Source organism: Suncus etruscus, chromosome X (genome assembly GCF_024139225.1).
Source record: "Suncus etruscus isolate mSunEtr1 chromosome X, mSunEtr1.pri.cur, whole genome shotgun sequence".
Taxonomy (NCBI): Eukaryota; Metazoa; Chordata; class Mammalia; order Eulipotyphla; family Soricidae; genus Suncus; species Suncus etruscus.
In genome coordinates, this window is record NC_064868.1 from 2,553,544 (window position 1) to 2,576,114 (window position 22,571).

Consider the following 22,571-nt stretch of genomic DNA (forward strand, 5'->3'; position numbering starts at 1 on the left):
GAGAATAACGTAAAATTATTCAGCCATCTAAAAATAAAGTTTAAAATTAGCATGTGAAGAGCAACTAACTTTTTGTATCTTAGTAAATTATACATTTTGTTAAAGTTTTTCCTAAGTAAGACTGGTAGTATTACTTTCTACTTTACTTTTCATTTAAAAAAGAAATTTTCCCTCCCTATTTTCTTTCAATGATTCTTTCAATAAATTTGCTTTCCTTTCTTTAAAAAGATAAGCAATATCATCAATTATGTCAATTATGTGATTTTCCTAACTATAAATTTTTTTCTTTTACTTTCCTTATATTTATAGCCTCAAAAACAGCTATACTATAATTTGTGTAACCTTATATTTAAATTAATAAAAATACTTAAGTGCTTCCTAAGCAGGTGATAGGAAGTCTAATTGATGCTTTTTTTGGGGGGGGGGTTTTGGGCCACACCCGGTAACGCTCAGGGGTTACTCCTGGCTATGCGCTAAGAAGTCGCTCCTGGCTTGGGGGACCATATGGGACGCCGGGGGATCGAACCGCGGTCCGTCCAAGGCTAGCGCAGGCAAGGCAGGCACCTTACCTCTTGCGCCACCGCCCGGCCCCTAATTGATGCTTTTTATGTGACTTCCACATGTATTCATTATTGATAGAACCAAATTGATTTGTATAAACATATATGAGACCCCTGGGACCCTGCCTGCAGGGTGGACTGAGGATCGCAAAGTAATTCATGGGTCACAAGCGGGATCCGACCTAAAAAGGAGGAAAGAGGCTGGGAAAGAAATGAGCTCAAGTCAAGCTTGCTGGTCAAGAGCTGAATTTATTAAAGCAAGACAAGCTTATATATAGTTCTACAGCATAAGGAAGTAGCTTTCAGTACTTTTCCATGGTATCTATAGAAAAATAGGGGGGTCGTGCAGGATGGACTTTCCAGTTTTACAGCATACCCTTATATCGTAAGACATTCCTTCACAATGGTAGCTTAACAGGATGTGATTTTATCTTTTCAACTCGGGCGGTTTACTGAGACATCTGACTTGTTTGGTTAACATTTCTTTTAGGTCCAGGGGTGTAAATGCCACAGTGGCCGCCTCTCACATACACAGGCCTTATGTTTCAGGCATCAGAGAATCTATTTTGCTCTCTAGCTCTAACAGCCTCCAACAGTTCCCCTGTTTCTCTAAAATAAAGAGAGGAGAGAGGAGTGGGTGGAGTGCCTGTCTTAGGTTACTTGGTGTGCTTTCGGGTTTGAACATTACAATTTGTTGTTTCCAATTGAGTATGCAGTGCTGGCGAGAAAAGTTTAGAGAGTCATGTTTGCCCCAAACACTGGCACCAAGCTATCCCTATCTTAAGTACTTCCATAGCCGAGAGAGAAGCAAACGCTTGCATTTAGCAATGTGCTCAAACTCCTTAAAATCTAGGTGGTGGGATGCACCATCTCCTAGAGAATCATATCCTAGAGAGCGGGGTTTATGCTGGGTGAGCTATTGATAGTGGACTCTGACCGAGCATTTGGTAGCCTCATCGACCTGATTTTTAACAAAACTGGTAAAGTGGCGAAACACCCATGGACCAAAAAATGAGCAAGAGAAACCCTACAAATGGTCCCAGCAAACTAGGCAACAATTGACAACCAGGGAGAGGTTGAAAACTAGTTTTTGTACCAAGATTCATCTTTATCTATCTTTTTCTTTGTTTCTTCCAAGCTTTGCTCTACTCTTCTAATACTATTTCTGACTAAACTTGATTTATCTTTATAAAAGCAACATTCTTCCTATAAAGCAGCACATACTCCCCCTTCCACAGAAAGGCAAAATCTAAGCCTCGGCGATTTTGCTGTACTACTTTTGCTAAAGAGCCAACAGTTTGTTTCAAATAATCTAAACCTCTTTTAAGTTCCTCAACATCTCTAACAACAGTTCTAGTTAAGGCATTAACAGATTCTTGAGTATGAACCAATGAATAAATTTCTGTGCCCGCACCAGTGACACCCAGGCCTAACAATAAGGCGAGGGTAAGAGCAGTGACTGGTTCCCTCCTGCGGCGGAAGAGAAACACAGAGTTATCTTTGGGGGGTAATAAATCAGTTTCTGGTTTAACAGTCAATTTAGGCATTAAAACAACCAAGACACAGTAGTTCTTGGACTCAAGAAACAAATTTGAAACAATGTGGGGAGATAAACCAGTGGAACAGGCAAAAAATGTCAAATTGGGGGCAATTATAAACTGAAAGGAGGAATTAACAACAAGTGTTTGATTACAAATTTCAATAAGGGGAATAGAGGGAAGCATATTGGATCCCAAAAGGCAAAGTTCAATTCCCACCACTTGTTTCAAAGTCATGCCATGACATTGAGGCTCCATACCCCATCGCAGGAGGTTGGTATTGTTGGTGAAGTGAGGCATTCTGAAGGCAGCAATTCCTTCATAGAATGGTGGGATGGGTGAATAGCAGATTCAACAGTGTTCATAGCTGGTGCTGGAGAGCGCCTGGGCGGAGGTGTTGACCATCTGCAGGATGAGGTCCGTGGTGGAAACCAGACCAACAGGTTTAATGGTTAATCTAGGCATTAACAAAGCTAAAACACAATAATCATGATAAGCAAGAAACATTTAAGTAACAATACGGGGAGAAAGTCCAGTGGAGCAAACAAAATAAGTGGAGCTGGGGGCTTCAATGAAGATGGAAGAGTTGTTAACCACAATGGTTTGATTGCAAATGTCTGATAGTTGGACAGGGGGGCGCATATATGGTCCGAGTAAGCAAAGTCCGATGCCCATGACCTGTCTTATAATTAAGCCTTGGTAAAGGGCTGCCGGGCAGAGTATCAAATCCAGCATTCCCCTTAGGCAGAGTCAGTCAGAAACAGGTCCGGCAGGAATGGTGGGCTGAAGGACTGGAACGGTGGGTGAGTGGCAGGAGGGGTGACAAGCTCTTTTGAGGTGGATGAAGACAGGACTGTGGGAGGCTGCGGGAGGTCTATAAGGAAACTGCTTGGCAGGAGGCAAAATAGTTACTTGGGTTTTTTTTTACAATAAAATTTTCCATTAATTTAATTCTTCATATGAAAAATAAGAATTTACTTAGTCTTCTGGCCGTGGTTTACAGGCAGAAGACACTAGCAATTTACATAAGACAAAATATTTTTGAATACCATGGGAATGCCTCCTGACTTCTGTCAGACTTTAGCATTCAAAAATTTTTATAATTAACAATCGCCAATTTTTCAAAAACTTTTAAACTGAGCCTAAATGATTTTTTTAAACTTCTTAGTTATTATCTTAAAGCTAGATGCTTCTCTCTCTACCCACATATCCATATTTTTCTGGTCTTAACTTACACATAGCAGGAAAGCTGGTTGATTGCAAAGTCCAGAAATTCTCCAGGGAAAATTTATCCCCGATGGCCATTGAGAAATCTGGGGTTTACCATCCCCTACACTTTCTGCCATTTTCTCAGAAGGACAAAGTCAGCTTAACACATAATTTTTAACACATGATCTTTAGTTGCAGGATGCCACAGTCTGTCAGCTGCTAAGTGACCAGACTGACCAGGTTGTGAAAAAATTAACTGAAATCTCAGAAATCGATAAGGCTTTGAAAATTGTATTTATCATAAAATGTAGAGATACCAAATAAACAGACAAAACAAAACAACACTAAACACAACATTTTATACTTGTGGCCACTTTCATTCATTGCAACACACACATGAACAGACAAAAGGATCTATCCAAAACTTACATTAGAAAAATTGACCAGGGTAAAATTGGACAAGTGCTTTTAAATATTTAGCCAGCATATTTGTAAGAAAAAAAATTTTTGTAGAAAAACTTTTTTAGTTTTTAGAAGTACTTAATGTAGATGGAGTGGAACTTTTCTGAAAATAAGTTTTAAGGTTTAGATTTACCACAAAACATTTTTAAAACAATCCTAATTTGAAGTTTAAAACATTAAGTAAAATGGTTAGTAAGCAGTTAAAAAAAATTTAAGTAAAATGGTTAATGAGCACTGTAGAAGGAATCTCCACTTTCAAGTATGATATCTGCTGTAAATGAACGGGTTGCCTTTAAATTAGTTTCACAGTAGAACAGTAAGACAGCTGCAATAAAGTGTTAAAATTTTATGATTAAACACAAGAGCATAAACTATGATTATTAAAGGTATGAAAAACTGACTTTAAAATACAAACAACTGTTCCTACTTTGAAGACTTCAAGTGAATAATTTGTAAATAATATTATATACCAAATTAACAAAATGTTTAGATCAATATAAAATATAGTTAAAGACATCTGATGCATTTCCTCACCTAGAGCTTAAGACCAAAATTATATTTGATACTTGTTGTCAACCTGCTTATAAAATTTAGTTACTTTTTTTTTTTGGTTTTTGGGCCACAACCAGCGGTGCTCAGGGGTTACTCCTGGCTGTCTGCTCAGAAATAGCTCCTGGCAGGCACGGGGGACCATAAGGGACACCGGGATTCGAACCAACCACCTTTGGTCCTGGATCGGCTGCTTGCAAGGCAAACGCCACTGTGCTATCTCTCCGGGCCCTAAAATTTAGTTACTTTTATAATATTAATTAACAATATTATTTTAAAAAAGGCTAACCACAACATTTTCCATATACTCTTAAGATCAAAAATAATTTTCTAATAGAAATATAAAAGATTCAAATTTTTAACATTTTTGTGTTCTTCCGAATTTTAAAACACCAAAAGTTTTTTTTTTTTTTACAAGTGATAGAGTTGTTATCTTGCTTAAAAATTCCTGAGGCATAAACAAAGAAAGTTTAGTGCCCTTATCTCCCAGTTGCTTTTTCTCCCTAGAGAATTTTTTAAGCCTTACAGACCTGAATTTAGAAGGTTTTCTAATTTCCAATGTTTTAATAATTACTTTACAACACCCAATGCACAAAAGTTAATTACACAAATGCTTTTAGAAAAGGCACACTTATGCCACATAATTTAATTCACAACTTCACAATTACTTGAGGTCTCTTATGAGACACAAAATAAATCTGACAATAATTCTCACTATAAATTCCACATGAACAGTTCCTGAATCTTTTTAATTCTACCCCCGCCACTCTCTGCCATATTTAGCAGAGCAATCAAACTTGTAACCACAAAGACACATACAGGATAGCACTATTTCTGCTGAACTTAAGCCAAATTTTACCAACTTTAAGGGAGAAGTGATATTTTTTCTCCAAAATTTTTGTCTGCATTTTGACTACACAGAAACTTACTGTCTCAAATACATGTATAGAATATGCCACATATACACTACCTCTGCATTGATTAAAGGGCTTGTTATGACATTTTTGAACACTTTTAGAACCTCATAGTTTTACCAACTGTGCAGAAGTGTGATTAGCGGATATTATGGTATTATATAGGCAGCGTGTTTATTTAGAAGACCCATTCATAAATATGACATTTGCATTAGTAATAGGAGAGGACTATGTTATAATGGGAAAAATACAAACATGCATTTTTTATAAAAAACTGTATAAACTTATTTGCTGGATAATGAATATTAATTTTTCCTTAAAGGAGGCACATGCCAAAGGCCAGTTATTTGTATTTTGCATCAGCTAATTAATATGCTGTTTATGATAAGGTTGAATAAGGTAATTAGGTTTGTTTTGTCCGTTTGGGTAGCAGGATAGCCAGTGGTCGCCACTAAAAAGGTGAATTATTTGAAGGTGATTTTTCTGGAGAAAATCCTAATCCATGCCTGTCTAATTTGGGTTTGGTTTCTATAGGTTCAATTCTGCCTTGTAACGATTTTCCTAATCCTTTGTGTAAATCATAGCCTCGAGCTAGCATTTGTTGTAGTACTTGAGGGTTTTTGCATTTTATTAGATAAAGACCTATCTGTTTCATGAGATCTCTTCCCCTTAAGTTAATGGGGATGTCAGGTAATATGTATGGGATTATGGTTCCCATGTCTCCTTTCATATCTACCCAGGTTAATGGTTGAGAGCTTAAAAGGACCTGTTTAACAGTGCCTGCTACTCCAGAAACACTGTCTAAGGTTGGTTGGGCCGGCCAGGATTTAGGCCAAAAATGGGGACTCATACATGTATTATCAGCCCCAGAATCCAATAATCCAGTAAAGGATTGACCATTGATAGTAATAGTTAGTGGAGGTCTAATTTTACTAATGGCTTTTATCCAAAAAACTTCAGAGGACCCAGGGGAGGAGGCACCTCTAGTATCTGACATGCTGGAAGAGTGGTGTTAAGAGGGAGTGGGAGGACTTGGGCTAAGCATTGCCCTGGAAGTATTTGAATTGGGCCATAAGGAGCTGTGGCAAGGAGCATAATCTCTCCAATATAATCATTATTCACAAGGGAAGGTTGCACAATAAGACCTTTTATAGTAGATGAAGCTCGATCAATAATAAAGAAAAACATATCGGGTGGTGGTGGGCCGAAGACTCCAGTTCTTATGACCACCACTCCATCTTCTGGTTTTGGGGAGGAGTCACAGAGGTCCTGTGCTTCCTGGGGTGGCCCTGACAATGGAGGTTGTTGTGGGATGCAATTTAGCAGTTTTGGTTGGCTTTGGGCAGGAGCCACAAAGGGTTGTGCCATCCTGAGTGTCCCTCATTTGTCTGTTCATAGTCAGCCCCAGGGCTGGGCCCTCCCCCCGTTTCCCTGTGATGGTGGAAGGGGGTTGCCAGCAATGTCTGTCTTAGATAATCAGGAGTCGGCCCAATGTAAAGGGTTATTAGAAGGGGAGAGGGTGGCTTTAGCAATTTCTCTCCATTCATGTGGGAGCAGTTATCCTCACTCCCTGACCGCATCAAGGCAGGACAAAGTGAAAGGAGCTTGGATGCCATAAGTTCGTACAGCATGAAAGAGAATTGCTTTCATTATGGGTCTGTTATCTGGGTTTGGGGGATTAGCCACTTTGGCTTCCCCAGCCATGTTGTCTGCAGCACCAGCAGCAGCCTGTTCACCTGGGGGGACTGGTGCCTGGGAAGCAAACATTGGGAATTGGAGCTTACAACCCTCTAGGCCAGCTTGAAGCTGAGAGACTTGAAATTCTAGGTTTTTGATTGTTTCTAGTTTTAGCAGGCGATCCTCTAACTCCTTTTTTTTTAGAGATTAAATCCTCATTGTAGGGAGAAGGGGCTGCCCTAGCAGGGTACTGCGTGTGATCATAGGAGGCAGCTTCATCCTCCAATATTTGAACATCTTGAGGATCAAGAGTTTCATCTGCCAGAGGAGCATTAGCAAGGATAAGATAAAAACATTTAGAGGGATGGATGGGACTTGAGCAAAAGATTGCCTGGGCGATTGGCAAGGCTGCTTGCTCTGGATTGACTGCAAGAAGCAGTATCAATATGTGCTTCAACTTTCTTAAGGATTTCCTTTTTTAAAGGGATCAGAATCTGCATGGATCAGTGTTTATTTGTCCTAAAATATTCCAATAGAACTGCATGACCTTCTTATCCTTCTCTTTTCCATATTTTTCAAAATATTCTGCTAATTCTTTACCAAAATTTTATGAGATCTTTCTTTTTGATTTTAACATTTCTTTCAGCCAGTGCCTTTTTAAAGTTTCTTTTACAAAGGTTTCCTCTTTACTTATAGTGGTCCCCATCTTTAAAGGGACTATATATATATATATATATATATATATATATATATATATATATATATATATTTTTACTTATAGTGGTCCCCATTTTTCTGGGACTATGGTATGGAGGCTTTAGTAGCTTTAGTAGCTACTATTAAGCTATCTGCACCCTGCCCAAATTTGGGTCTTACCGGTGTCTTATGATCAGGCTCTCGAGACGCGCTCCCGCGTTGCCGTCCGGTTGGTGGTCCGTGTCTCATGCCCCGCGTTTGGGTGCCACTTGCGACCCCTGGGACCCTGCTGCAGGGTGGACTGAGGATCACGAAGTAATTTGTGGGTCACGAAGGGGATCCGACCTAAAAAGGAGGAAAGAGGCTGGAAAGAAATGAGCTCAAGTCAAGCTTGCTGATCAAGAGCTGAATTTATTAAAGCAAGACAAGCTTATATATAGTTCTACAGCATAAGGAAGTAGCTTTCAGTACTTTTCCATGGTATCTATAGAAAAATAGGGGGGTCGTGCAGGATGGACTTTCCAGTTTTACAGCATACCCTTATATCGTAAGACATTCTTTCACAATGGTAGCTTAACAGGATGTGATTTTATCTTGTCAACTCGGGCGGTTTACTGAGACATCTGACTTGTTTGGTTAACATTTCTTTCAGTTCCAGGGGGTAAATGCCACAGTGGCCGCCTCTCACGTACACAGGCCTTATGTTTCAGGCATCAGAGACTCCATTTTGCTCTCTAGCTCTAACAGCCTCCAACACATATATACTTAGAAATAAATCTTAATCTTTTTGTCAGGTATTTTCAGAAATCTGTATGTGTGTACAAGTGTGAACTCTAGTTATATCCACTATGGATTTAAAATTACATTGACTCATGTGCTTTATGCAGCAATTTATACTGGCTTACTATATTTTTCTCTGCTTGCTTTGAATACATATATCACAGGAGTAACTACTTATTGGACCTCTAAATGGAAAAAAGTAAATTCATATACTGTTACATATAAAAAAATACATAGCTATACCTACTACCACTACTTTTTACTTGCATATAAAATGCATTTTAATATTATAACTATGATGCATTTACTTTGCTTCATAACCAGTGTGCAATAATTAATGCTATGGTGCTTTGACTTAATTTTTGTGTCATTTCAAAAAAATTCTGCCCTCCTATAAGGAGAGGACCACTTGCAGCTTCAAGCCCTAATCTGCTCAGGTAAATCCCACTATGTAATCTGATCTTTTCCAGGAATTATAACTGTGAAATCAAACCAGTCAATTGCATTCACTTGCAATCATAGTAGCTTATATTATTTTTTAGATGGGAAGCCTACAGCTTCCCCTGAAAATAATTAAAGCTACCAAAATTTAATACAGGTCTAGAGATATTTTCTCTGGAACCCAGTCAAGAGTAAGCAACACTATTGTTTAACAACAACGTTTTCACTAACATCTAGCATAAGTTTCCAGTTTTTCAGAAAGAACGCAGGAACTATCTGGCCCCCTGGACAGAGTCTTTGCCTGGACTGAGTCTCCACCTGGACAGAGAAAGGATCCGCTTGCAGAATCAGTGACTCAATCATATGCAGATTCCAGCTTCTCAATTCCCCCCATCCTGTGACAACCAAAAGGGACCAAATGCAGACATCCTGGAAACTCCTGTTGACAGCTAACTAACTATTGGAGAGTGCCTGGAAACAGATGACGTCGGACTTGTGTTAGATCTTCGCAAGCCTATTTCCATAGACCCTGCCACAGCTACCTGGCCACACCAAGTTTCCTATCAAGGAAGATTAAGGGAAAAATGGAAAGGTACCATTAGACAAGAGACAATCATTTTTAGGATCATCAGATATCCCTTCCATATATAATCTTCGGGTTCTATTGTCCAATTTTAGGGTTATCATTACAGATAACAAGGACAACAGCTCCAAGACCTGATTGAGTAATAGTCCTCTGTCTAACTGATCTGATCTTTTTCAGATATTGAAACACTGCTGAACTGACCCTGTTAACTGCTCATTTAGGGTAAAATGAGATTTCCCACTATCTAGAAAAAAACTACTGTCCCTTGTCAGCAGGAAGAAGCTACAGAAAAATTGATCTTCAGTCACACTCCCTCCTAATTTCTTCTAAGGTGGTGAAATCTCTAAGGAAAATAGGGAGAAGACAGGTCAGCTGAAAAAGCTTCCATGGGGAATAAGGGCCAAGTAGGGCCACGGGACCAGGAACCCAAAGAGCTATGGTCATTGACAGTTGAAAATTATATTGTGTCTATTTATCCCAGAGGTTAAAGCAAGTGGAAAAAAATCAATTGGTCATTGATAGTATAAATAGAAAGAAGAGAAGATTGTGACTTCTCTTAAAATTGTTACACGTCTGGTGTAAGAGATGGAGACAGTTCTCTTAGATACGGAACAGTGAAAAACCCCTGAAAACCTCTTAATGAGTTTTTTTCAGATACCTCTCAAAAGCCCAAAGCCCTGGTGGTTGGCGGCCTAGACAAACTGTCTGGTGACCACGAACCCGAGATCCACAAGGCTGACTCAGGTGGCTCTGGGTGGCTCCAACCTGCCTCTCTTTGGGTAATGTCTGTGTCTGTCTTTGTTACTATTTAATGTTCATATCTGACTCTGTGCATTTAGTTTCTCTTTCATCTGTTGGGCCAGCTCAGGTCTGTCTGTTTCTATTTTCCTTCGGTGTGGATCTGGAGGATTCACCTCTTTCAGGCCAGCGTGGCTCTGTCTGTTTCTGTTTTCCTTCCCGGTGGATCCAGAGGATTCGCATCTGTCAGGCCAGCTCTGTATTTTTGCTGTTTACTTTTAATCTTTTGGGAATGTCTCTCTGTGATATTTGTTTTTGTCTTGTATAACTGTGCTATACTGTCAATGGCTAACTTTTGAGGTCGAATGGCCACCTGAAGGTTCCTTGCGGCTGATGCTTATTCATAAGGAAAAAGCTGTTGTGTTTCAGCCTGGAAAATATAGTCACTCGGGTCAGCAGCCCTACATCATGCCCACCTGGGACTCCACTCCAGAACATCATTGATAATTGTTTTCCTTTATGATCATCCTAATGTACCAGAGGACAGCAGTGGCTGTGAGATGACTGCTGGCAAGACTGAACATCTGATTTATTTGTGGACTGTGCTTGAACAGTTGTGGACTGTGCTTGAACTATTACCCAAACTGGGGGAAAGTTTAGCAAAGCAAAAATAAGAAGTTATAATCTAACCGCCCATGGTTTGAAGGGTGGTTTAATCTGTTTCCCTAACTGTCTGTTACTGTTTTGTGTGTGTTGTTTCTTCTTGTCTTATGTTGTGTGGTTTGCTTTTGCATTTGCTCATTGTCCTACATCTGCAGGCTCCCAGATGAGACAAACGGTAACCTCACTCTGGACCACTGGCCCGAGGTGTGGGCCCGAGCCAACAAACTAGTCCTTCCTGTTACAAAGTCTAATCTTGTTGATTCAGTTACATTTTCACATCAACCCACCTGAGATGATTGCCATCAGTTACTAGGTTCCCTGTTCACTACTGAGGAGTGAGATCGGATCCTGCTGGAAGCTAGGAAGCATGTTCTGGGGACAGGTGGTCGATCCACTCAGTTACCCCACCTCATTGGCGACCAATTCCCTTTGTGCCACCCTAATTGGGACCTGAACACTCCTGAAGGTAAGGGAGCATCTGTCCATCAACTGCCAGTCCCTAATGGCCGTGTCTCCAGGAAGTGTCTAGAAGGCTCACCAAATTGGCCAAGGTGAGAAAGGTGGTACAGGGTCCTTCAGAGCTCCTTCTGTGTTTTTAGAAAGGCTAATGGAAGCATATTGGAGGTATATTTCATTTGACCTACAGGCAGAGGACTGGAAGGCCTCAGTAGCCATGACCATCATAAGATGTGGCATCTGGACATCAAGTGCAAGCTGCAGTGCCTGGATGGGATTCAGTATGTAAGCTTGTGGGATCTAGTGAAGGAAACAAAGAGTTTCATAGAGACAGAGGAAGAAGAGGGGCAGAGAGGCAGAGAGAGGAAAAGGGAGGAGAAAGAGAAGCAGAAAGAAGCAGAGAGAAGACAGACGAGATAAGAAATGAGACAGGACCCTTACTAAAATCCTGGCCACAGTAGAGGATAACAAGGAAGCAGGAGGATACAAAAATAGGCAGAGGGAGAACAGGGACCTGGGCCCACACCAACGTCCATGGTCCATGCTTGTACTGGGACCAGTGCGCATACTGTAAAGAAAAGGGGCACTGGGCCTGAGACTGCCCCAGGAAAAAGATGGAGATCCAAAGACCCGGAAATCCACGACTGTCCCAGCCCTAGAAAAAGACTAGGGGCGTTAGAGCTCAAACCCCCTGTGTGAGCTCAGGGCAAAGTTCAAAAAATCTAACTGCTGGCTCACCAATGCCAGCATTATCTACTACCAAAGTATCCTGCTTGACAAGAACAGAGTGACTTTTGGGCTGCCCCACAGCCCACTACACTCCTTCCAGACACCTCTGACGGTACAGTACTGCACACCTGCCAGGACGTCTTTGCTGAAGTAACCGAGATCTGCCGAGACCTCCAAGACCAGCCTCTGTTGCATTCTAAGGTAACTTGGTTCACAAACAGAGCATTTTTCTCCAGGAAGTGTTTGTAGACACCTTCTCAGGGTGGGTGGAAGCTTTTCCAACCAGGCACAAGACTGCCCTGGTAGTGGCCAAGAAAATCTTGAAAGAAATCCTCCCTTGCTTCAGGATGTCTCAGGTAATTGGGTTTGATAATGGACCGGAGTTTGTGGCCCAGGTAAGTCAGGGCTTGGCCAGGATCTTGGGGATTAATTGAAAATTACATTGTGATACTGTCCCCAAAGTTAAGGACAGGTAGAGAGGATAAATAGAACCATTAAAGAGACTTGACTAAATTGGCCTTAGAGACTGGTGCAAAAGATTGGATCATGCTCCTATCTTATGCCGTCTGTAGGGCCAGGAATACTCCTACCCCTTCTCTTTGCAATCTTACCCCCTTTGATAATCCTGCTACTGTTTCTTTTTCTTTTTCTTTTTTTTTTTTTTTTTGGTTCTTGGGCCACACCCAGCACTGCTCAGGATTTACTCCTGGCTGTCTGCTCAGAAATAGCTCCTGGCAAGCTCAGGGGTCCATATGGGACACCGGGATTCGAACCAACCACCTTTGGTCCTGGATCAGCTACTTGCAAGGCAAATACCGCTGTGCTATCTCTCCGGGCCCCCCTGCTACTGTTTCTAACAGTGATACCCTGCATCATCAATTGTCTGATTGCTTTTGTTCAAGAACGGGTGGGGGCAGTAAAGTTGATGGTTATTAGGCAGCAATATGAGGCTCTTAATCAAACAACTCATGATCTCTAGGATTATAGATCTCCCATAAAGAAAGTGGGGAATGAAAGGTAAAATAAATAAAATAATTTTTCTCTGCAGCTTTCCAAGGACTAGCCCTTATGCCCTGGACCCCGTCCCTTCTTAAATCCCAAGAACTTGCCCTTCACCAAAAGATACATTTTAACTGTTGCAAACCTTGTGACTCGTGTTTATCTAAATTTTTCAAAAATGTAACTGAGCAAATGTCAAGTGTAACGTACTTCCTGAAATGGACCTCCCTACTGTAATTTTCCACTGTCTGAAAAGCTATATAAAGGCCTGTTAAATATGGTTCAGGGCCCTCATCCTTTGGCTTATGTTAGGCCACGTTGAGAGCCCCTTCATTATGTTGCAAATCAGCCCCTAAAGAGGTTGACTGATGGAGGGATGGAGGATAAGGCCTTTCTCTTTCAGCTCGGAGCACGTGTCTGTCACCCTGTCTAGCCGATGTTTCTGAGGTGAAACGGCGGGTAAACAGCTCGCAGACAGTCAGGCTTGTGGAAATATTAGCTTTATTCGGTGGACAAGACTGAAGTCCAAAGACTCAGCCTCAGTTTCAGCAAAAAAGCCCCGGCCTTCCACAGACCCTTGTTTTTATCCCCCAGAATCAGGTACCACCCAATGGTGGGATCCGATACCAACCAATGGTCGAAGCAGAATCAAGTACTACCCTAGGGTGGGGGCAGAATGCCAGGTCACACCCTAGGGTAGGGCACAATCACCAATCAGGTTAGGGTGAGTAACATAGTAATCCCCTAAAATATTTACATACACAACAATTCCCCCGGTTGTTCTCAGTAAACAAACAATATTGTCTACAATTATTAAAGGAAAAATTAGTCAATAATAAAAGAGCAGCTGTTTGCATAAGCGCATCACAGGAAAATGTAAAGAAAAACTTCTAACCTAAACACACGGTATCTAAAACCAGAAACATGTATCAAGGAATCAACTACAAGCTCCCGAGAAAATAAATCTAAGATGTACATAGATCCTTTGAAGAGAAGCCAGAAAGGTTGTGTAGCAGGCAAGAAGAAGCACCTTTTCTTTATTTGTTGTTGTTGTTGGTTTTTGGGTCACACCTGGCAGTGCTCAGGAGTTACTCCTGGCTCCACGCTCAGAAATTGCTCCTGGCAGATACCGGCATTCGAACAAATGACCTTCTGCATGAAAAGTCAAATGCCTTACCTCCATGCTATCTCTCCGGCCCCATTTTCATTCAAGTCCAGGTAGACCAGAAAGCCCATCTTTGAGGGCATTGAACTAGGCCTTTATTTCGGAGGAAGAGGCACATACACCCCCTGCACAGTGGGGAGCCACTGCAATGATGATCAATAGGTATCTGAACTTAATCCAAGTTCTTAATCCAGTCTGAAGTCCATATGATATCTGAGACTGATGTCGATTATTTATAGATGGGAGCTTAAGTCACAAACCAAAACAAAATGTTTAAGGCAGAGACCCTCCCTGTGTAAATAAACAATTTGAGGGCCCATCCAAAATGGATGGAACCTCCTATAAACCTAGTATTTTGCCTATGATGCGCCCACGCAAAAACTCTGAAAACAGACAAAAATATCATTTAGGAAATTATAGACAACAATATCTAACTCACAAACCCAAAGTCAAGAAAGCAAAACCCTAATGTAATACAACATCAATTCCTAGGATTAAAAACTAAAATAGAAAAACATTAATTACAATAGTCAAAAGAAGTGTAGTACCAAATATAACTTCAAAGGATTACAATTATAGGAAAAATACAAAAGGTGAAATTTCTACAGAGTCAATACCAATCTGTAAATATGATGGGTCTGGAACTTCGAAAAGACAGGCAAAAGACACTTGATGGGTCTGGAAAAGTGGGTTGAAGCTTGTACAGGAGATAACATCAAGCTGAATGAAGAAGGAAGGCCAGTACAGTCATCCATGTGTTGGGGCATCCCCAAACGTTACATCATTACATCATGAGTTGGTTGGGCTTCTGCATTTCCTTTGGGATCAGTGCAATTTTGGGGTAGCCATTGTAGAAACGGTCAACAATAGCACTGTGTATGTGGATGGAAAACCAGAAATTCAGATAGCACAGTTTAACTGGGATCCAGAGACTGGGTCTTATCCATGGATCTTTTCTCTGGGGTTACATTGTGACACAAATTCCAGGTGGCTTCATTTCCAACAAGTTTGCAGCATATATGGTGTAAAACTCCAACAGTCACGGATTTCTTCCTCAGGCCGAGATCAGGAGGCTTGTAGTTGTGGGTGAAGGAGATGAGTTGCACATGTGAAGGGAATCCTGAAAATTAAATGTTAAGGACTAGGAAGAGAGAAGGAAGGATAAGGAACACTAAATTGGGGAAGATAAAGTAAGGAAAAAGGGAACTATATACAAAATATGCAGAACAGACAAACACTAAACAAGACATACACATACAGGCTTCACAAAAAATATGGCCATAACACACAATCATACTAAAAAATATTTGTTGGAAAGGATCAAAAATAGAGCAAAAGAAAAGAGAATTCAGCTGAATCAACTAAAAGTGCCATAAAATGTAATGGCCGGAAACTGTTTAGATAAATCATTTTAAATTCAAAAAAGATTTTTTTATGGTAGAGCAGAGCAGATCTGAAAGGGAATTTTATGTGTAATACAAACACGGAAAACTCTACTATAAGTGTATAACAGTAGATATACAAAGTTATTGTATAACAATAATTCTATGATAACCAATCATAAGAAAGAAGCACTATGAAGAAAGTCCACCTAAAAATTATCATTATGTCAGTGTCTTAAAACCTAAATTGAGGGAAATAAAGCAATGATGTTAAAATAAAAAGAGTGAAAGTCATTAAATGAGTATACCTAGAAAGAAAAACAACCTTAATATGATGAGAAATTTCTCTTTCAGGTGAACCTTGACTAAATTAAATTGTAAAATTTTATGATTAACTGAGACCTAGAGCAATAATGAAATTAAGACATAAACACATCATACAAGGAAATACATTGGGGGTCCATGATTTTCAATCCATATTCATTGATCATGCCTGTGGAAAGAATCCTAGAGCATTAATAGCAACCGATAAGGAAGTGAAATGATTACCTGGTGTTCATTGTAGATCTTTAAGAAATATAAAATAGGATGTATGCTGCTGTGGATTTCACCAATGATTTAGGGACTTTTTTGATCTTCTTGTCATCAAAATTGATCCAGTGTTGTTTTGCAGCAATTTTACAGTATGAAGTACAGTGTCCGTAGTGAACTTTACCATAATGGTTTGACACTGATGATAAGTTGTATTTATTAATCTTGCTTTTATTCTCTGAGATGAATTCTACTAAATTGAGGTCTTCTAAAGGAAAATCTACATAAGTATGCAATTTTTTATTTGTTTGCCATCAAAAGCAAAACGTTTCAAGTGTATTATAAGTACTGGTGGCAGTTTCCATAAGTACGTTTTCTTTGAAAAATCCCTTCTAGTTTTGAAGCTGTTGCACAGAAATTTGTTGTCATCCCTTAACTCTTCTTCTTTAAAATATTCAGAGAGGCATTTCTGTAATGTACATTTATCTGTAGATGTAACAGCCAGAGACAAATGAACAAATGTCTCATAAACCTCAGACTTTTGGTGCATGTGAGACACTGTAGTATAGATTTGAATTGTCCTTGAAAGAGATCATAAATAATAGATTTGTGAGCCTTTTGGTGTTCTGGACTAAATTGTTCAGAATTTTCATTTTCCATAAGATGTGTAGTTTTGTCTGTCATTAGATTTACAGTAAGCAAGCCCTGATGTAGTCCCTCTATTAGGAACATCAGTAGTTCATGTGAATCTTGCTGATTGTGTCCAGCAAACTGGTCACTAAGTAAACCAATTGTTAGTTTGAAGCTTTCAGGGTTAATATATTTATGAAACCCATTTCCCATGGTTTTGATGAGCCGACCAAATTCTTCGGCTAATTTACCTTCATGCCCCATCGGATTTTTCTTGTTAATATCCTTTTTATAGTGATCTTTATGAAAATACTGAGTCAAGTCTGAAATATTATACAAGCATTGCAATATTGAGTTCATGTAGCAAGAGTTTCCTATATTTTGGAGCCCAGTTAAGACAGGTTCCTGTCTTTCTTTTTGCATCTCGGAGTATAAGGGTTTATCACTACCATCAGTCTCACTCATTGTATGGTGTGTGGCAGCTAAATCATTGTTCCCTGCCCCAGAGACCTCAGCAATATTACTGCTGTTAGTGTCTGGAGTATTCTGTTTTTGCTCTGAAGAGGAGTTTATAGTCTGAACCTGATAATTTGTGCTAGCCCGATTTCTAACAAGGCGTAATGGAACCCAAAATTTCTTGGGAGGGTTGTCATTTGTAGAAACATAGGCATAACCCCTTCCTCTTAGGAGAAGATATCCAGATATCCATTTTTCATCTTCCTTGATCCAAATAGGTTTATGGGTTGTTTCTTGTCTCTGAATATCTTCTTTAAAATGTTTTTCCGCTGCAGTGTAACTTTCCCCTTGGGGTAAGTTTAAGTAATTTAGTGTGATAAGAGTCAAAGATAGCAAATCCGTTGGTGGTAAACCTCCTTTTCTATGTTTCTGCAATTGAGTTTTTAAGGTTCTGTGAGTCCTTTCTACAATGGCCTGTCCCATACAATTGTAAGGAATTCCTTTGAGATGTCTTATCTGCCATTCTTTACAAAAAAAATTCGAAAGTTTTGCTAACATAGGCTGGCCCATTATCAGTTTTTATAGAATATGGAATACCCATCACAGAAAAACATTGTAAAAGAAAACTACAAGCAGCCTTAGATTTTTGAGAAGACATGGGAATTGCCCACATTAAACGAGAATAAGTGTCCACCACAACATGAAGATAAGGTTTTCTTGGAAATAAATCTGTTTGAGTTATATCCATTTGCCAAAGTTCATTAGACTGTAAGCCTCTTGGGTTTGCTCCTGCTATGTGAGACTTTTTTTGTTAACGGTGCACATATGTTGCAGTTTTCAACAATTTCTCTAGCTTGCCTCCATGGAATTTGGTAATTCACATGTAAACGGCAAGCATTTCTGTGTAGGGCTGAATGTTCCTCTACAGGTGATTTAAATATAGGCATTGCTAGCAAGTCAGCAGTTTTATTTCCTTGAGCCATTGGTCCTGGAAGACCTGAGTGGGCTCTAATATGCGTGATGAAGATGGTCTCAGTTCGTTTTTGAAGAGGCTGCTGTAATTGTTTAAGTAAGTTCTGTATGATTGGGTTATTAGCATTAAGGGAAGAAGTAGCTATCATATGACATAAATTTACCACATACAAAGAATCAGAAACTATATTCATGGCTTCAGATATATTTTCTAATAGGTAAATTAACGATGCTAATTCAACTTTCTGTGCAGATTTATATTTGGTGTCTATGGTCATATTAATGTTGTCTCTGGTTATTCCTCCTTTTCCATTTTGGGATCCATTGATGTAAAAAACCTTGGCATTGGGAATAGGGAAATCCCAAACAATTGAAGAAATAACAAACTGAGTTTTCTTTAAAAAGTCCCAAGTTTTTCCTGATGGATAATGGGAGGATATTTCTCCTGTGAAATCTGAGAGTGCCCTTTGTAGAGATGCATTAAGAAACAATATTGACTCAATTTCCTTTTTTGGTATTGGCAAAACTATTATATCTGGGTCAAAACCTAGTAAAGTATAGATCTGAGTCTTGCCTTGATAATAATCTCTGAAATCAGTTGCAAGTAGGGGACAACTGAGCGAGGCTGTTTGTTATGTAAATACACCCATTCCAAAGGTCCTAACTGTTGCATCAAGGCCCCTGTGGGGGTTTCTATAGTAGGAAAGATTAACAGAAATACCTTTTCTCCTAGCATGAATCTTAAGAGAAATGATTGTTGTAATCTGCCCAAGAAGATGTCCAATTCATTTTTGGCAGCTGTTGTTAAGTTTCTCGGGCTATCTAAAGCAGGGTCACCCTCCAACGTTTTAAACAAATTAGATAACTCTGCATTAGGGATTTCTAGTGCAGGGAAGAGCCAATTTACGTCACCTAAAAGTCTCTAAAAATCATAAAGCGTTCTGAGGTTTTCTTTTTTGATAGAAATTTTCTGTGGATGCATAGACGTCCGGTCCAAAATAAAACTCAAATATTGATATGGTGGCATTATCTCTATTTTCTAAAGATATTTTCAGTCCTGATATTTGTAAACAGTCAGTAACATAAGCATATAAGTCCTGTAAATCTGTTTCATTGTTCATTGTGAGCAAGATATCATCTGTATAATGAAATATCATGGCTTGAGGAAATTTTTCATGAGCAGGGCTCAAAACCTTATCTACAAAAATATGGCACATTGTTGGGGAATTCAGCATGCCTTGGGGGAGAACAGTCCATTGGAAACGTCTGCAGGGATGGGTATTATTGAGAGAAGGAACTGAGAATGCAAAACGTTTTTTATCATCTGGGTGGATAGGAATATGGTAGAAGCAGTCTTTCAGATCAATTATAATTAGTGGCCATTCCTTTGGAATAACTACAGGTGATGGTAAACCAGTCTGCAATTTGCCCATAGGTATCATGGATAAATTTACAGCTCTTAGATCCATCAAAAGTCTCCTTTAACCAGATTTCTTTTTTATAGTAAATATAGGTGAATTCCATTCAGAAAAAGATAGTTCAATATGTCCTAAACTTAGCTGTTCCTCCACTATTTCTGTCAGCACCTTTAATTTATCAGTTTTATGGGGCCACTGACCAGTCCAAATTGGTTCGTCAGATTTCCATTTTATTTTTATTGGTGCTGGTGTTTTTATGGTAGTGACCCGTACTAAAAATTTAGGGTTTTTAAATCAAAAGAAGATTCAGGCTCTTCTGGATCTAATGGGATGTGGAATTCTGCTTTCCACTGTTTTTGTAGGTCACGACCCCACAGAGATGGTGAAAATGGTCCCACGTGAGGTCTGATTATTGCTTTTTGATTTTCTGGGCTGTAAAATATCATAGTCCTCGTACTCAACAGAAAGGAGCTCAGGCCTCCTATTCCTTCTAGCAAATATGGGATTTCCTGAAGAGGCCAATTTTCTAGCCATTCTTTATCAGATATTATGGTAACCTGCATGCCCGTATCTATCATTCCATCAAAGGGTTTCCCTTTCAAGTGAAGTTTGATCATTGGGTGTTCATCTTTACATTTAGTAACCAGAGCCACAATTGGGTTTTGAGCAGCACCCGTATCTGTGCTTCCAAAACCTCCAATTCTAGTCTTATCTGAAGTCCCAAATTTGACATAAGGCACTATTACTATCTGGGCAATCGCTTCTCCATTTTTAAAGGTCCATATATCTGGTACAGTAATAACTACAATGATTTCTCCCATAGAATCTGAGTCAATGACACCAGTGATTACTGATATACCCTTTATGTTGAGGTAACTTCTGCCAAGAATCAAACCCATAGTATCTGGGGGTGGTGGGCCCACAATGCCAGTTTCTAACATGTAAGGGCATGCTCCTGGGTAAATTGTAATGTCCTCTGGGCATAATATGTCTAATCCGGCACTCCCTGATGTGGAGTGAATTAATTCCCTTATCGTGATGAATTTTCTATGGCTGGGCTTGGAAGGATTATTGTCTGTGAGCTTTGCCCCTGATTTGGAAGGGCCTGGGCGGAGACCCTGTGGGCGTTTCCCTGTATCTTGTATGTGTGTTCTTGAGGAGCTGAATTTATAAGGAGACGGCAATTTCTTTTGATATGTCCCTGTTTTCCACAATGGTAGCAGGCGATTTGCCTCCTGGGGACTGTGTTGAAACCTCTACTTATGTTATTATCAATGAGGTTTCTGGATCTGCAATATTTTGCCCAGTGGCGACCCCTTTTGCATTTGGGGCAAAGACCTGGTTTACGGAAAGTGTCCTGTCCCCGAGGGGAGTAAGGCATTGTTCCTTTGGTAACTGTGAAGGTTTGTACTGAGTCTAAGTGGGGTGCAGGTTGGGGTTCCCCATAGACATTCTGACAGGCATAAAGGTAATCATTCACATCTGCCTTTTCATTTAATGTATTCAATACTAATCTACAGGCCGAATTTGCATTATGATAAGCCAAAGATTTTACTAGGAAGATTCTCATCTCCTCATCTTCGACGTGTAACTTCACAGCATCTTTAATCTTACCTACAAATTCTGCAAATGACTCATAGATGAGTGAGACCATTCTGCATTTTTCTCTCTCTCTGACTTATTTCACTCAGCATAATAGATTCCGTGTACATCCATGTATAGGAAAATTTCATGACTTCATCTCTCCTGATGGCTGCATAATATTCCATTGTGTATATGTACCACAGTTTCTTTAGCCATTCGTCTGTTGAAGGGCATGTTGGTTGTTTCCAGAGTCTTGCTAAGGTAAATAGTGCTGCAATGAATATAGGTGTAAGGAAGGGCTTTTTACATTGTATTTTTGTGTGCCTAGGGTATATTCCTAGGAGTGGTATAGCTGGAACATATGGGAGCTCGATTTCCAGTTTTTGGAAGAATCTCCATACCGCCTTCCATAAAGGTTGAACTAGACGGCATTCCCATCAGCAGTGGATAAGAGTTTCTTTCTCTCCACATCCCCGCTAACACTGTTGATTCTCATTCTTTGTGATGTGTGCCATTCTCTGTGGTGTGAGGTGGTACCTCATAGTAGTTTTGATTTGCATCTCCCTGATGATTAGTGATGTGAAGCATTTTTTATGTGTCTTTTGGCCATTTGTTTTTCTTCTTTGTCAAAGTGTCTGTCCATTTCTTCTCCCTATTTTTTGATGGGATTAGATGTTTTTTTTCTTGTAAAGTTCTGTCAGTGCCTTGTATATTTTGGAGATTAGCCCCTTATCTGATGGGTATTGGGTGAATAGTTTCTCCCACTCAGTGGGTGGCTCTTGTATCCTGGATGCTATTTCCTTTGAGGCGCAGAAGCTTCTCAGCTTAATATATTCCCATCTTCCCATCTGTTAATCTCTGCTTTCACATGCTTGGAGAGTGCAGTTTCCTCCTTGAAGATGCCTCTAGTCTCAATGTCCTGGAGTGTTTTGCCTATATGTTGTTCTATATATCTTATGGTTTTGGGTCTGCTATCGAGGTCTTTAATCCATTTGGATTTACCTTCATACATGATGTTAGCTGGGGGTCTAAATTCAATTTTTTGCAAGTGGCTAACCAGTTGTGCCAACACCACTTGTTGAAGAGGCTTTCTTTGCTCCATTTAGGATTTCTTGATCCTTTATCAAAAATCAGGTGATTGTATATCTGGGGAACATTCTCTGAGTATTCAAACCTATTCCACTTATCTGAGGGCCTGTCCTTATTCTAATACCATGCTGTTTTGATAAGTATTGCTTTGTAGTAAAGTTTAAAGTTGGGGAACGTAATTCCTCCCATATTCTTTTTTCCAATGAATGCTTTAGCTTTTCTAGGGTGTTATTGTTCCAAAATTAATGCCCAGTTTTTCAAGAAATATCCATATTGCTTTCCAGAAACACTGAACTAGAAGTTACTCCCACCAGCAATTAATGAGAGTTCCTATCTACCCACATCCA